Source organism: Pinus tabuliformis, chromosome 2_2 (assembly GCF_031772625.1).
Source record: "Pinus tabuliformis cultivar Carrire ecotype Pingquan chromosome 2_2, CPIR1, whole genome shotgun sequence".
In the NCBI taxonomy this organism is placed as follows: domain Eukaryota; kingdom Viridiplantae; phylum Streptophyta; class Pinopsida; order Pinales; family Pinaceae; genus Pinus; species Pinus tabuliformis.
This window is the reverse complement of record NC_142300.1, coordinates 599,218,723-599,236,083: the sequence shown is the minus strand read 5'-3', so window position 1 is coordinate 599,236,083 and position 17,361 is coordinate 599,218,723. Positions and strand designations below refer to the sequence as shown.

General features: G+C 38.2%; 1 long non-coding RNA gene across 11 annotated transcripts in view; it reads right to left on the bottom strand.

The window, feature by feature from the left end:
* The window catches only part of LOC149194078 (uncharacterized), a 112,923-nt gene extending 104,850 nt beyond the window's left edge, over positions 1 to 8,073 (bottom strand). Inside the window, exons 1-4 of one of the 11 annotated variants that reach the window (XR_016254512.1) lie at positions 7,711 to 8,051; positions 7,470 to 7,597; positions 7,257 to 7,371; positions 6,873 to 7,137 (exon numbers count right to left, since the gene is read on the bottom strand). This is a non-coding gene — a long non-coding RNA (uncharacterized LOC149194078). Of the gene's footprint in view, positions 1 to 6,872; positions 7,138 to 7,255; positions 7,372 to 7,469; positions 7,598 to 7,710 lie in introns of those variants that run through there. The other 10 variants (XR_016254509.1, XR_016254510.1, XR_016254508.1 and 7 more) reach the window with 10 other exon arrangements.
* Between the last annotated feature and the right edge of the window lie 9,288 nt (positions 8,074 to 17,361).

Sequence of the window (17,361 nt, the reverse complement as noted above, 5' to 3'; positions counted from 1 at the left end):
ATAGCCTTCACAACATCTGTCCCAAGGCTATGATCACCCTTATCCAGCATTCCTAAACCACACGTTGGCTTGTTATACCCCAGCAGTCAAAACTAGCCCTTACGCCCTCCTTGTTATCCTTAACGTAGACCTATAGGTGTATAAGGGACTGCGGCTTGCTACAGCAAGCCTATCCCTTGCAGTTGTAGCCCTTTCGAAGGGTTCTATCCCCACGAAACAGTTCCTCATGCCTTCGGCCCTCAAGAGCAGTCTGCAGCATCCAAGACAGCCTCTAGGCCTCCACCAAAGTGACCCAAAAACGGGCTACTGCTCCAGTAATTAACTCGGCCTCCATTGAGGAACTCGGGCCTCCTCCACGCTGTCTAAGATCCTTCCTCTCTTGCTGCGGTTAGAGCTTTCATTCTTCCATAGACTGCATTAAGGTTCTAGGGCATCCATCTAGGGCAGAGAACATTTTCTAATTTGCGTTGAGGGCTTACATTGTTGCCCTTCTTGACTGCATACCTCTTCTTAGGTTATGTTAGGGCTTCTCAAAAGGGCAGCGTTAGGGCTTCTCCATAGGGCAGCGTTAGGGCTTCTCCATAGGGCAGTGTTAGCTCTTCTCCATAGGGCAGCATTAGGGCTTCTCCATAGGGCAACGTTTAGATCTCTCCTCCATAACTGCGTTGAGAGCTAGATCACCCTCCTTAGGACTGCGTTAGGGCTACTTCCTCCTAGATTTCTCTCACACTAAAACCCAAGACAAGTGGAGAGAAATCGAGAGAGAAGTTGTGTGTAAAATGACTCTCAAGTCATCTCCTTTTATACTAAAATGTTGAGCACATGAGGGGTTTATTTGGTTGTTGGTCGACCTTGACGAATCGTCTTATAACACAAATAAATTCATAACTCCGTGAATACTAATCGGAATCAGATGATCTTTGGATCAATCCTACACCTCTCGATGAGAGGGATCCAAGGAAAATATCAACTGCCATAAATAAGATGACCAACATGGAGTTTGGGCCTAGTTGCCAATTTTAACAAAGAGTCTCAAAGAAAACTAGTGAAGGAAGAGAATTTTTTACTGGGTTTTCCCCTCGAGAGGGATTTTGCCCTAGCATAGTGCCTACATCTTGTGTCTTGTGTTTTTGTGATCTTCATACACACATAATATGGTAATTGTTTGATGAAATATAAGATAATAAAGAAGTAAAAGAAACCAACATAACTAACAAGTAATTATCAAGAAAGAGGAATCAAACCCTAATCTACTTGCATTGATTTCTCAACATGGTATCAGAGCTAAGGTCAAAAACATTGAAGCTCACTTCGTTGGCTTGAAGGAAAATGATTACTCCCTCCATGATAAGAATGGGATTCAATACTACAAGTATCAAAAGGACCTTACACTACTTATTCAACAAGGTCAAAAGTCAAGGGTTCTTGGCTACACTTACAGGTTCACCTAATGATGATAATGCATGGATTATTGACAGTGAAGCATCTAGGGAAGAGTAAACAACTTCACACTCTATCAAAGGAATCATCTTCTTATACAGTGGAATTGGGAGACAACAAAAGTTATGCTATTAGAGGTTTGGGATCAACATCATTGAAGCCGGAGAATGGAGCTAAGGTGAAGAAGGAGGAAAAGACAGTTTAAGGATCTATTGAAATTAATCTAAGGAACCTCAAGAAGTTGATTAAAGAATCACATAAGGAGACCTTATAAGGAAAGAAGCTTACTATCTTCAAGGACAATAAAGGAAGAGAACAAATTGGAAGAATCATTCAATTACAATGCTTGGAAGAAGAGGATAGATCTCAGCCTCGAAAAGTCTTGGATCTAGTAAAAGGAAAAGTGAAGAAGTGTACAAACAAATCAAGAAAGAAGGGATAGGGATCAATCAAACTTTGCCAAAGAAGTTTCACCAAAGAAGAACATGATGGAAGGACCCGAAGTCAAAGACATATTTGCTAGGAACTCTTAGGGACTCTATCCCTTGCATCCCTCAAGCTTGAAAGGAGCCCTTACCAACTTCCAAAGATAAGTATCTTACTCCTTGTATTGTCTTTTATATTTGGTTTCCCTTACTTATCTAAGTTTGTTTATATTAAATACTAATCACATCTAGTCATATTTTTGTTTAGAAAAGACTTGTTGAATACTCAAGGAACATGGAAGAAGGCTTCACAAGACAAAGCATTGGAATTACAAGGTTTGTTAAGAAACAAGAGGTATGTTTTGAATTACAAGTTTTGCTCTCTCCATATTCATTCTTGATAATCTATTACTAACATCTTTTTGTCTAGCTTCCCTGAATCTTAAAGATTCTTGATTGGGTGATTCATCATTAGATAAATCTACCCTCCTCATATCTTTGATTACTCTTGTGGAACCCTAAAAAAGTTCATTGTGAAAACCCTAACTTAAGGGTATGTCGATGATCATGTGTGAAACCCTAACCTACTTAGGGTTATTGTTGAAATAAAATGTCTGATGATTTGATGAATTCTAACGTAACTGACTGATGCTTTGATGATGTTTTGTTTGGGGTTTTGGTATGGTTATGGAAACCCTAACTTGTTAGGGTTGAATGGTGATGTCTGAAATTCTGAACCTTTGAAGCATTGATAATTTAGGCTCTGTTATGTCTTGTATCGAAACCTTAGATCATTAGGGTTTGGTAGAGTGTATAAGCAAGACCCTTATTATGTCTTAGAAATGAAATCCCTGGCATGCGTGTGTTTGTCCGATCAAACCCTAGTCTAACCTAGTATGTTATGTGTCTGACTCTTATTGATATTTGTGGAGTCGGGTTTGACTAACACATGTTATGATATGCTTGTGCATGATGATGGAATCCTACATGTATGAGTTGACCTAATTGTTGATGGTCATGAGTCCTAGGGTTTGGAACTAAGCCCTAGTCGAAGTTTGATTCTCTAGGATGATAGTATTTGTAAATTCTAGGGTTTTGTAACTAAACCTTAGTAGAAGTCCAAATCTCTAATATATAATGACTATGTGATAATTTGAGATTTGTGTAAGATTGTTGAAATCTGAGTTCTAGTTATGACTGATGTTTGATTGAGAAAATATAGGGTTTGCAACAAACCCTAGTGGAAGCTAGTCATGTTGTTAACCGAGTTGTGATTGGTTTTGATTGCTAAATCGCATGTATGAAATCTAGGGTTTGTATGAAATCCTAGTGGGAAGTCTAACATATGAATTTTGAAAGTTGTTAGATACTTTGTAGATCTATATTTGTTTGAATTGTTTCTAGGGTTTGCTATATGTTGTAGTAGGGTATGTCATACCTTTGGAAGAAATATTGAAACCCTAGATGTAATTAAAGTTGTTATGATAAAGTAGTCTATGGTTTATGATAAAGTCCCTAGCAAGATGTTGAAGAGTATGTGTCTCTTGTTTGTGAGTTTGGGCATCTGATATATATAAAGTTGAATGCTTCCATGATTTTGATATGGTTAATGTCATGCTTCTACGAATTTGGTTGTACTTGCTATCTAAGTTGTGTAGGTACGTGATCTTCAAGATAATGAAGATGTTCGTAAAGAAAAGTTGATCTGATAAGCATGATGTGAATGGTGATGGTAATGATAACTCTGATGAGAAGGATGGAAGCCACGAAAGATTCTTCAATGTCGTAAAGAAGAAGTAGAACTCACTAAGTTAAGAGGAAACCTGGATGAAATCTCACTAGGTTAAGAGGGAGCTTGAATGAAAGAAATCTCCCTAGATTGAGAAGGAGCATGGATGAAAGAAATCTCCTTATAATAAGAGGATGGTTGAGAATATTCCTTGCACAAGAATGATTAGATCCTCTCTGATTAAGAGGGAGTGACAGATATGGTTCTCTACTTCATGTGTCATGCACTAGACCAGGACTAACAGCCGTAAGTTTTAGTGAAGGCCATGAGTGAGAGAAGAAAATTGGAGGATGTATTTTGAAAGGCTGCTAAGATAAGAAAAGTCGGATCGATTTATGAAATATGTTGCTGCATGAGAAGTAGGAAAAGAAGTTGCATGGTTGAGGAATCTTCTGTCAAGATTCATTGGGAAAACTCTAAGTCCTACTACGGAAAGTTGAGAAGCAACATCAAGTTGTCTAAAAGACCTCGGAGGTTTGTATTTGATTATGTACATTTGAAAGTGTATTACTGATTGGGGTTGTGTTTGTACAGGTAAATCTCTCGAAGTTTTGATAGCATGTTGGTTACCAATCAATTTGATCGAGAGAGATTTGTTGAGGCTTTGCAAGTGAAGCATTGCCCGGGAGGACATCTGGCCGGCACTTTGTGTTGATGTCTAGGTCCCAAAGTAGGGAGAGTGGCGTTGGTCATAGAGCTGCGACCCCAGATACGCACCTAGGTCCCTAGGTTGGTGGTTAGCAAGTAAGCCTGATGGTACCTAGAGAGGCTGAAAGCTTGAGTCCACCTTAGTCCCACTTGGATAGATTGCCCTGGTCAGGAATCTAGTCTGTGGCATTGCAGTGCCTAAACTGTTGAGAGACCAATGGATAGATTGCCCTGGTCAGGAATCTAGTCCATGGCATTACGGTGCCTAAACTCTTGTTGTTGAGATCTTCCATTATATTTGTATATTATGAATACCTCCCTAGTTAAAAGGGAGTGTTGAAGAATGTAACTAGGTTCAGTCTTCATTAATGTATTTGACTCATCATGTAATGTACTTGTCAAAAGAATAAAGAAAAGAATTTTTATTATTATTATTATGACTTTATTAAAGCATGGGTTTCATGCTTGGGTCATCATGCTTTAGGTCAAAGTCCCCATTGAGAACTTCTAGGACTTATTCTAAGTTAATAAAGTCATTGTACAATTAAAGAGACCCTTCTTGGGCTTTGGAATCGTGCAAAAAGATTTATTATTGAGTAAAATATGATTTACGTAACCTCCACATCAAGTCGGCCTAATGGAGATCAAGTCGGCCTAAAGGGCACCTATTCGACCTCACCTGGAGCCTATAAAAGGAAGGAGATCTCATCTCAAGCAAGTTCAATATCTCTAGTGAAGCTGGAAAAAGTGCGAGGCAGGTCAAGGAAGTCAAAAGAAGTGTGAGTTGGATCAAGTTCAAAGAAAAAAGGAAAATTGAAGTTTTGGTGGTACTCTCTCTCTCTTTCGTTTCCTAGTTTGGGAGATCAAAGTCTTTCAAGTGTTGTTGTTGCCAGTTGCTACCTAATGTCGTAAGTTGTTGCATAGTCAAAGTTTTTGGGGTGGAAGTGTCGCTGCAAAAGGGTCAAAGATCTGGAAGGGCTAACTTGGTGTTGATGGAAGGTTTGGTCTATGTATAGGTTGAAGAGTCTCAAAGGAAACTATTGAGGAAGAGAATCTTTGACTGGGTTTTCCCCTCGAGAGGGGTTTTGCCTAGCATAGTGCCTACATCTTGTGTCTTGTGTTTTTGTGATCTTCATACACACATAATATGGTAATTGCTTGATGAAAGGTAAGATAATAAAGAAGTAAAAGAAGCCAACATAACTCACAAGTAATTATCAAGAAAGAGGAATCAAACCCTAATCTACTTGATTTGATTTCTCAACACATACAAATTCAAAAACTGATCTAATTTAAAGAAATCCAAAAGTGTCATAAACAATAGTACAATACTACTGACAATGCAATGCATTAAAACTTTTAATAGTATAATACTACTGGCAATGCAATGTATTAAAACTTTTAAGCCTAAGGTTACTTTGTCAGCATCAGAGAAGAGCACTAGAAATTTTTCAATCTGTGTAAACCTTTTCTCTAGACAATTACCCTTGTATTTGAGTTATTACATTTAGGTTTGAAGTAAATCAAAAAATTTCCTCCAGGTTTGGCTAAGAAAAGAAAGCTTCTTGTGACACTTCACATGAAATGAAATAAAAAGATGTAAAGTAATATTTTAAAATAGTCTAGTCAAAGTATTTCAAGTCCAGGCCCAAACCAATCATTCTTCCCTTCTAAAAATCTGATGAACTATAAAAATGTTAACTTTTGTCCACTTAAAGATTTATAGGTCAGGCTGTCTTAAAACCCCAAAGTGCCATCACTTAAGTAAGATGTGCCTAATTAGATGATGAGATACTATGGTATAACTCACACTATTTAAAAATAGAAACAAATGAATATAGTCACCTAAGTGACTAGTACTCACTGCTTCACGTGAAATGAAATAAAAAGCACGTAGTCTAACGAGGCAGAGGAGTTGCCCGGAAAGTTATAGAAATTCTGGTTATATTTAGAGAAAATCTGGCTAGGATTTTTGTAAATCCAAGTTATAGTTGTTAAACTTCAAAATTTAAGTGTTCTAGATGTTTTTGATGGTGCTGAATCCATTTCTACCATCAAAAACATGATTCAAACACTGTATCTACAAGATTTTTTGAAATTTTTTTGCCCGGATTCTGGCCACTTTTGGCCGTCCGGGCAATTCCTCCGCCTCGTTAGATGACTCCAGTAAAAAAGATGTAAAGTAATACTATAAGATAGTTCAGTCAAAGTATTTCCAGTCTGGGACCTAACTAATCAATCTCCCTTTCTAGAAATCTAATAAAATTATACAAAGATTGAGTTGAATTTGTCTACTTAAAAATTTATAGTTGTGCCTTAAACCCAAATTGTCATTCCTTTAACTAACATGTGCCTTGTTAGCTGATAAGATACTATGGTATAATTAACACGGGAGTGAAAAATGCAAAAGATGAATATGGTCACTAAAGAGAGTCTGAATTCCAGTTGCAAAAAATGCGGAGTATCTAATTAACCCTGTTAATAAAAACAACTATCTAAATAATTCTTTAAACATTTATTGTCTATGTTTAAATATCAAAGAGGTGTCTCATTAACCCTGTTAAGATAAGATATCTAACTGATCAAGATGAGTATAGTCCCTAAAGAGAGTATGAACGCCAGTAGCCAAAAATGCGCAGGAGTATCTAATTAACCCTGTTCAGAAAAACAACTGTCTAATTAATTCTTTAGACATTTATTGTCTATGTTTAAATATCGAAGAGGTGTATTTATACATTGATTGCCTATGTATAAATAAGGATAGAAATATTTAATTCGAACATGCGTCGTCCTGTGCCACATGAGTTGTTGAAAACCGCTATGTTGGACCTAAATCTAATTGATAGTATTTATTAGTGTGCGAAACAAAACAAATGTAGCATTGAAAGAAACTTATACACATGTTCTGTCAACTCCTGTTCAAACCCAGGAGAAAGAAGAGGCAGACTACCTACCTTTTTCAGTGCCCTCAGAAGACTCGTAGTGAAAACCGCTAAGACATCAACCCTTGGAGTATAGTTTTCACCATCATCGAACAAGGCGATGTCACTGCTTCGGCAAACGAAATCACTGAAAGGAAACAAAGATTTATGCACCCTGTACCTTCAGTCCTCCCCAACCCTTCTATGTAACTTACTATGAAATGAAGAGGAGTGAAACTTATTTACCTGGAAGCTGACTGAGCGATGAATCCAGGATCGTTAGCTTGGTTCTCAGAGCTTTGATAGCATACCATACCAGCAGCTGCAAATATGTGCTTCTGGGGTTCCAAATATTGGAAAAACTCAATGTGTGCCTGTGGGGTTTCAAATATTGGAAAAACTCAAAAAAATGGAACAAATGCAAAATTAATCCAGAAACCCTTCTATGTAACTTACTATGAAATGAAGCAGAGTGAAACTTATTTACCTGGAGGCTGACTGAGCGATGAATCCAGGATCGTTAGCTTGGTTCTCAGAGGTTTGATAGCATACCATACCAGCAGCTGCAAATATGTGCTTCTGGGGTTCCAAATATTGGAAAAACTCAATGTGTGCCTGTGGGGTTTTAAATATTGGAAAAACTCAAAAAAAATGGAACAAATGCAAAAACAATCCAGAAACCTCATCCCATCCCATCCCGGAGAAACATTTAGAAAACAAGATCGGTAGAAACAAAGATAAAGAGAAAATTTAAAATTGAAGAGCAGAAACGCACATGAATTAAATAGAAACACATCGTAACAGGAAAAACAAAATACGAGGTCCCGAGAAAAAAAAGGAAAGGAAAACTGTTTTGAAAAATGAAATTGAATACATTCAAATCCAAAAAGAGCATGAGTGCGATATGAATTCCGAAAACCATCTCGTCTGTCACGGGATTCAGAAATGTAATGTAGGCTGTAGAAGGGTTTAAATAGAGGGGCGAGGAAGCAAAAGCAAAAGCCGGTATCCACTTCTCCAACGGCTACATACAAAAGCAAAAAACCTGCCCCACAGCGCCTTCCTTCCTGCCTTTTGTTGTAACAAACAGATAGAGACAGAGAGTAGAGTGAAAGTAGTAGTGATGTTAACGGTTTTAACAAATATCGTTTGCCATCCGGGCCCCTCCAGTCAGTTTTCCGTCCCTGTGTTTTTAATTGGTCTCCACCCCTTGATGTAGGCCCAGAGTCAATCTCTGTCTTACTCACCCTGACCCATCCATGACACAACTTAATTTACGAAGTTAATCCTGTTAATATACTAACTTGAGAAACTTCCCTTCTGTTTTGTTGAGCCTTCTTGCATTTGTGCTTTTTATGTACGACTCTTTGAAAGTCAGATGATATACATGAATCAATACCTACGGATAAATTTGGGCTCCACTCAATCGAAACGCTGAAAACTTACGTCCTTGATTCAATGACGGGTTACATTGCACACTTACATCCTTGATTCACCATTTTTAACTTTATAACGAGGGGTTTTTCGTACCAGCGTCTTCCACCTACCTATATTGCAGTTGACGCACTTACGAGAATTTGGCTGGTTGCCATTGAAATTTATAATCTATTTTAGGGCTTTCCGGGTTACTAAATATTTTTAATCAGCCAAAAAAAAAATAACAGGCAGAGTATTTTTGATACTCAAAATAATAATGCTATCGTAAGCTAATTTCAAATGTATTCTTGTTTAATAGGAAAAAATAATCAATCTTAAATCTATTTAATTTGGATCTACCAAGTGGTGAGAGGATCAAATTTCTTGAGGTGCAAATTTTTTTACAATGAAAAGAGATTTGATCTCTCCCGACAGTTGGTAGATCCAGAGTTTAAATGGATTTAGGCTGATTTATTATGCCGTAAGGCTTTTCCCTTTTGGACGAACTCCCCTCCTGTTGTCACTATGCGTCGTCCGATCAATTGTTAGACGATTGGATTGTGTTAAGTCGTTGATCTAAAACCCATCACTGTTGAAAGCCCCGAGAACACTGTCAAGGCCAATGAAAACAATTCGAATGGCACTGTCGATTTTAGAAGCCACCATCACCACCGAGAATGGTTCGTGCAGTGTAAGAAACAGGGGGTTCCACTACCGATCATTGATCTCCAAAACTTGAGAGATTTCCATGTGCCAATAATGCCCCCATTTTGAGCACAATAAGCCCCTCCACGATGGTGAGCTTGATTTGTCTACGTCTAATATTATTCAGTTGCAAAGAATAAGGCAATTTGATTTGTCTGCGTCTACTATTATTTAGTTGGGTGCTTCGAACTCTTAGAAAAGATCAAGAAACAACCAAATTCGTCTTCAAAAGCACTTTGTTGCAATTGTCGCTTCTGAAGTGATCAGAGACGATAAGTTGGGATTTTGTTATTCCTGTTTATGAGACGATTAAAATCGTGACAGTGTTCAATGTGGTGATGAAAAATGTGCCAAATATTCATGAGTATATGTATGTGTGTCTTTTCTTTGATGAGTGTATTGTCTTGGGTTTGTAGGCATGTTGGAATACCTTTTTTGCATTACACATGTCTACTTCTTATGGGTAGACGCTCCTGTTAATTTGCTAGTTTTGTAGTTTTATTATTGTAGTGTTATCCTAGTTGCAAGTGATGTGTGTATTTTACTTTCCATGTTGTTATCAAAGCGTTGTGTTTTACCGTTCTATTTGTTGTACTTGTGTCTTGGACAAAATTTTAGGTTTCAAATGTCGCCTTGTTGTATTTTGGGCCACAGGATGTGTGTGTGCTCTTTGCTTTCCTATTAGTTTGGTAGTGTCGAGCATTGCAACTACTTATCCCTTTTGGAAGAAAAGGATTGTCATCTCGATTGTGACAAATCCTTAGATTTACACAACTAAGCACTTCCCCTCACACAACTGACCCATAAATTTAGTTTGTGACTCATCTCATCATCCAATCTAGGTATGCAGTCGGTTATGTCATGCTCAAAATGCACGAAACTATATGTTGGGATTCCAATTTTAAACATGATAGAAACTTTCAATTATCCTCCCCGTATTTGTTCTCTGCAAGCCTAACCAGGGCAAATCTTTAGGTAAATGTTGCTTATAATTCTACATCAAGATTATCACTATATATAAAATTATTTTTGCAAACATATAATTTGTGTTGATTTACATTTTGGTGGGTCAATAAAAAAAATTGTGAGCATGGTTGTCCATAACTTGCAGGAGATTGTTTGGTTTGTGAAAAATGAAGGTGAACACGATCATAATGAATAAATTTTCAATGCAAAATGTTTGTGAACTATATATAGTTTTGTTGAACTTGCAAAATGTTTGCAAGTTATGTGGTTTTATTATTGTACTACAATTTATGGTCCACGAACACGTAGCTCTCATGTTACTAGAAGTTCCCATTTGTCTCATAGTTCAACTCGTGGTGACATGGGTTGCACACAGTATTTCATCACATATTGCAAATGCAAATGGCACCACATTTAAAAAAACAAAACAATGTCAACTGGGTCTTAGTTTAACAATTAAACAACTTATTATGAATTTTGAACCATCAATGACATGAAATATTACAATAAGATCTAAAACACATTAGAGTCCAGAACTTAATTGCTTCTCAAATAACTTCCTCAACCCATGGTTGTTCATTTATGTATCCTAGCCTTCTAGACTCAAAATTTGTGTTCAACATATGTAGGCTTTTCTCCTGTACATATTCAGCAACATGTACATGTTTGTTCACGACAACCTACCTATTCAAAGGAAGTCATTTGTCAAGTATATTTGCCAAAAGAACTTTGGAGTCTTTGAATCTGTCTCTTTTCTTTTGCTTCTTCTTGACCTATCTTCTCAGTTTGGGATTCTCTTGAACCCCTTTGTAACTTTTCTCTAAGGAGTTGCCTCTTTTAGGTACTCATCTTGCTTTTATTATTTATGTATTCTAGTCGCATTGACCTACTTTGGTCATGGATGGGAAAAAAATGTTTTTTGCTTCCAACATCTAAGTTGAAGAAGACATCTAGGCTTGGTAGCTAAGTTACTATCTTGAATATTGTGTATGAGTTGAGGATCGGGCTTTGTATTACATGTTATCTAGTTTGTATCAACGTTTTGAAAAGGACAAACACACATGGGCTTGCTTGCAACACACTTTTGACCATGTGGTCATGGCCTATATTTGTAGTTTATCTTAGTTGAATAGGAAATGTGGATTTAGTCCAAATATGTATCATTATGTTCCTTGTGCATATGGAAATTATCAACAACTGGTAAATTAGTCTGGAGCATTTCCACTTGGCAAAAGGGAAGCTATAGGTGGCCTTTATTCACTGTGCAAACTACAATGGAGTTTGTCTTTGTAAGCTAGTGTATGTCTTTGTTTTGGTAGTTCAAAACTCTTACAATATCTACTACTAGTGACTAGGAGTAGTAACAACCACAATAATATAATAGAAGTTGTTCAATATTTTATTTTACTTATATATTAAAAATTGTTAAATTGTGTAACTAGGGCCAAATTCCACTTTGGACAACTCATTTGATGGAGATAGTTATTTCATTGAATGCCTCTTTTCGAGAGGACCAAAATTGACATAAGGATCACTCAAACTAGACAAGGAGAAATATGTTTTTGAAGTGAAGCCCACACATATTAAAATTGTCAAGATTGGCCTCACCATCATGTAGGTTCATGAAGCCTAACAATCATGTCTTTTGAGCCACATCAACTCATATAAATAAGTGTGACCTCAAACCTCATTTGACACATTTAAGTGCATCATTACATAGCAAATTCTCATCTGAAGTTGGTCGCACCCCTAGGAGACCAAGCAAGGAGGACGAAGAGCATGTTTCTATTTGTTTGAGCCACAAATCAGGGCATATCCTAGCGAAGGTAGAAGAGGGCAGTTAGAGCACTTCTGGGTGACTGTTTGGGGGTCGAAATGTTCAGATGCAAGGACCGAGTTTGATGGAGTAATTTTGGGTCATCTTGTAGAAGGTTTGGGTGGCAGCTTCTTTGTTTAAGCGGGCTACAAGCTCCTTGTAGCACTACATAGGGGTCGAGCTCAGTGTAGACAACCACAAGAGGGTCATGACCTCTATCTTGGAGGGTAGAAGAGTCAGACTTGTGCTAGAGAGGGAGCCGCAATTGTTGGTGCTTAACAGTGGAGCCCTAACCAGGCAACAAGCTAATGAGTTTTTCGAGAGTAATTACACAATGAATAAATAAATGTTAATTTCTTTTAAAAGAGATTAATGTCGTAATCATTTCATGTCTTCTGTCATGAACATTATGGACATGTAAATTCTTCGTATGTCGTGGCCATGCACATATATTCTAGTCATTCTCTGCAAAAATAATATATTTTAAACTCCAATGAAAATCCATGCTTTCTATATAGTGGAACAAAAAATGCATAAATTGATTTATCATTAAGAAAGTGACTAACATAATTTGATGATTGAAATCATATGCTTAATTTAACTTGACTAAAGAGAAACTTTGCTACATATTGAGCATTAGTATTGGAGCATGTACTTTGACTTCTAAAAAAATCATTTAGATGAAAATAAGTTTGAAAATTAAATATTCCAGACTCTATTATAATAATGAGATTAAAAGAGTACTTATTCTATGAAATTGGCTCATTTATTAGCCTTCATTGTAAGAAGGGAAAATGCAAGTGTTGGAACATGAAGATATTTAAAAATCGAAGGTGGTGAAGAAGTTGATTTTTAAGAAGGTGAAGGAGTTGGGGCTTAATAATATGCATCGTTTTGGGAACGCTTTGGTAGCTAGATGCATATGGAGGCTCATATCAAATAAGGGTATGTGAAGCCAAGTTATCCTCTAAAAATAAATTGAAGCCAAGTTATCCAAGCCTTCCCTCTTGTGCATAATTGGCTACTGTGGGAATTTGGTAATGGAGAAAGAGTAATGGGTAGGAGCTAATCCTTCCTAGGTTTGGAAGTGGAGAAGATTATAAAGTCCTTGAAAACAACTATAGCTTAGAAAGAAAACTTCCTAGATTTGGATGGTATTGAAGGAGCGGTATGAGAGGCCTATACAAGAAAATTGAAAATAAGTCATGTTAGAATTAAGAACATGGAGGATGATTTGGTCTCGTCAAATAATCGAGCCCTGAGTCAAACAATATAGGAGGGACTATGTTTTTCAACAATTTTAATGTACATTTTTTGGATACATGTATGACTATAGAAGACTCTTTTATGTGGTTGTGTTAGCTCTTAGAGTAAGGTAATGTTTAGCTAAGATATCCTTTATAGTCTTTTTGGATAAATTTATTTTAATTTCTTCTAATGGAATATATATAATTTTTTAAATATTACTTAAAAAAAACGAAATTGGAAACAGAGAAGCTATAGGTTAAAAAAACCCTATGTTAGGTTGTAGGTATTAATGAAAATTATTTTAGACTTTAATTTCTATATCCATGCACTAGTCCCACTAGCAGAGGGATCCACCTCATCCATGTTGCTCATGTTCTCCATATAACCATTCAAGTGGATCGGTGTCAGGTCATCCACCTTCCATTTGTTCATATATTTCAAAACAAATAATCTAAGATTTAGATGTTGTTGACTATTTTACCTATTTGAATATCTACTAATCTAATATAAGAAAACACATTTTTTTCATCATTTCATTACATGGAATACCAATCGATCACAAATATAGAAAAGCTTCATACCTGTCTATTTCTTAAAAATATATGTGTTACAAAAGATTCATACATGTGTTGAGTTGTTGATCTGGATTTAAACAGGAACGCAACAAATTACAGATATAACCATATATACATAGATGCAACAGAAATAATACTTCATTTCATTAATGTAAAATATTGAAATATGCCTAATGACAGAAATGGAAATAAAGTAGCTCGGGAAATGGTAGCTTATCCCTGAGAAGAGATGTGTTGGCTGCATGCCTCTGAACTGTGTTACTATGAGGCTCAAGGGCCTTTTTATTATTGAACAATAAGAGCAAACCCTAAACAACCAAAACCCTAACCCGAGGAGATGTAACACCAAGAGTTTATGGGCCTCGTCGGGGTTAGTTGGACAACCAACTTCCCAGGGTCACGATTTGGTCATATTATATATGTTTGACACACATGATACCTTGTTAGAAATATCTCTCCGAGCACTATGATGGAAAAGACGATTTTAACAAAAAATCATTGATAGTAGACTGCCAAAAAAATGTCGTTTAGGGCCTCAAAACGGATCTGGAAGTTTAGGACCCGAAAAAACTGCTAAAAATAGTAAATTGTGCTACAATTAAGGAAACTGAAAAACTGAAAGAAACAATGGTGGGGGTCTAAGTGGAATTCGCAGGTGGCCACCAATATCCACATGGATCATTCCTCCCCCCTTAGGAAGCAGTGGTCCCCATTGCGTTGATTTCCTCCATGCGATGAGGAAACTTCTACTGAACTTGGTCCCTGTTAAGCCACTTGCCCTAGTGAAGGAGTTGGCCTACTTTGACAACTCGATAGAGTTGGATGTTCTGCTGGCGAGTGTGCTTGATCTATGTGTCCATGATCCGATCAGTTGCAGCTTGTTCCATGCAATCTGGATTTAACTCTGTTGGTGTGAGTTGTTCTACAATGTCAGATGTGTCTAGTAATGGTGGAAAGTATGGTCGAAGGCAGTCCACATTGAACATTGGGTGCAGGCCAAGGAATGGGGGAATGTTGAGCTCAAATGCATTGTCTCCCACAACCTTGGTAATGGTGTAAGGACCATATCGGAGTGGTCTGAGTTTTTGATAGGCTCTAGTAAGGCGTTCCTTTTGCAAATTCAACCAGACTTTGTCGCCCACCTGAAACTTGTGTGGCACCCGATGTTGATCATGTCATTGCTTGCACTTGGAATTTGATTTCTCCAAAATGTCGTGGACCTGTTGGCAGATATGTTGGATGTGTTCAATGAAATTGTTTGTCTTCTCTATTTCGGACTGGACATGAGCCGAATCTGCCTGAGTAGCTGCAAATGGCATGGCCACATCAATGGGACAAAGTGGCTAGAATCCCAAGCCCACCTGAAAAGGGTTGTGGCCAATCGAGCTGTGGAGAGCCCTCATCCCATGTGCATGTATGCTTTAAGTTGGACATGCGTAGAATGTGTACAATCATCCTATGGACAACCTCTGTATGGCCATTAGTTTGGGGATGGAAGGCTGTGGACTTAGTGAGTTTGGTGTCCAGAATCGACCAGAGACTGGACTAAAATGTATTGAGGAAACTGTTGTCCCGAATTGAGATGACTATGTGATCCCAAAGTGTACCCACACTCGTTAAAAGAAGAGTTTAGCAATGGCTTCTGTTGTGATATTCTTCCTGCAGGCCACCATAATGGCCATCTTCGAGAACTTGTTGACGAGCACAAAAACATAGTCACTTCCATGCTTAGTAGAAGGAAGGATCGACATGTAATCTATGGAGATGGATTCCCAAGGTCGACTAGGGGTAGGGAGAGGAGTATAGAGGCCTTGCTTCTTTATGGTTGGTTTGGCAATGGTGCAGGCAGTGCAGGATCTGGTGTACTTCCTGACATCCTGTCGAAGATTCAGCCAATAGAAATACTTCTGCAGTACTCCCACCGTTTTCTCAACCCTGAAATGCCCGGCAGCTCGACTGTAGTGTACTTTCCAAATCATCTTGGCACGCTCGCTTGAAGGAACACAAAGGTGACCCAGATGGCATAACAGGGCATCCTGGAGGTGAAAATCTGGAACATGCTGACCCTCCAAGGGTATCTGGTATGTGTTGCCGAATTTTGGGTAGCTTTTGTAGAGAAGTGGCCAATCAGAAGTCTCGTGCCCACAAGAGTTAAGCACAGTGGTTAATGCCATGATCGGTGGTCGACTGAGGCAATCTGCAACATTATTGGTGTTGCCCTTCTTATACTTGATATTCAAATGGAACTGTTGTAGGTATGTGGACCACTTCTAATGGCGATCATTCTACAACTTTCCTTGTGTCTGTATGAAATACAGGGGTCAGTGGTCAGTATGGATGACTATTTCCTTCCCACAAAATGTAATGCTTCCATTGTCAGGAGGCCTGCACAATGGAATACATCTCTTTGTCATAAGTGGGATACTTCTGGACTGTGTCTGAAAGTGTCTCACTGTGATATGCCACTAGATGCCCATGTTCAGTAAGGACTGCCCCAATAGCATAGTCAGAGGCATCTATCTCAATCTCAAATGGTTGTTGCAAGTCTGGTAATGCGAGCACTTGTTTTCGAGTAGAGGTGATGTTTCAACTTTGTGAATGCCTTTTGTTGAGATTCAAACCAAAAGAATTTTTATTTTGCTCCTCCCTTGGTGACTTGACTCAAGGGCCAAGTGATATGAGAAAATCCCAACATGAACCTGCAGTAGAAATTGGCAAGACCCAGAAAGCTGCGGAGCTCTATCAGAGTGGTTGGAGATGGCCAATCCCGAATGACTTGGATCTTGGCTAGATCTAGGCACCCCCCATTCATCAATAATGTATCCCATATACTGAACTTGGGTCATGCCAAAAGTGCATTTCTCCAAATTAGCACATAGCTTGTGTTGCCGCAATGTTTGGAGAACCTGTCGGATGTGGTGGAGGTGCTCTTCCCAACTCTAGCTGAAGATCAGGATGTCATCCAAGTATACCACTACAAATGAGTTGGTGAATGGTTGCAAGATGTCATCCATCAGCCTCATGAAGGTTTTAGGAGCATTTGGCAACCCGAAAGGCATAACCAACCATTCGAAAAGGCCCTCCTTGGCTTTGAAGGCAATCTTCCACACATCGGAGGGTTTGATTGGTACTTGGTGATATCCTGACTTCAAGTCAATCTTTCTGAAATATTTCCCCCCCTTCAGTTGGTCCAGAAGGTCATCAATTCGTGGGATCAGGTACCTATTCTGAACAGTGATCTTTTTCAATGCCCAATAGTCCATACAGAGTCTCCCATCCTTCTTCTGTACCAACACGATCAGGCTCCCACATGGCGATGAACTCGGTCGGATGTGACCTTTCTGTAACAACTCCTGAATCTGCCTCTTGATTTCGTCGTTCTCTAGAACGGAGCGCTGATAGATTGGTCCAT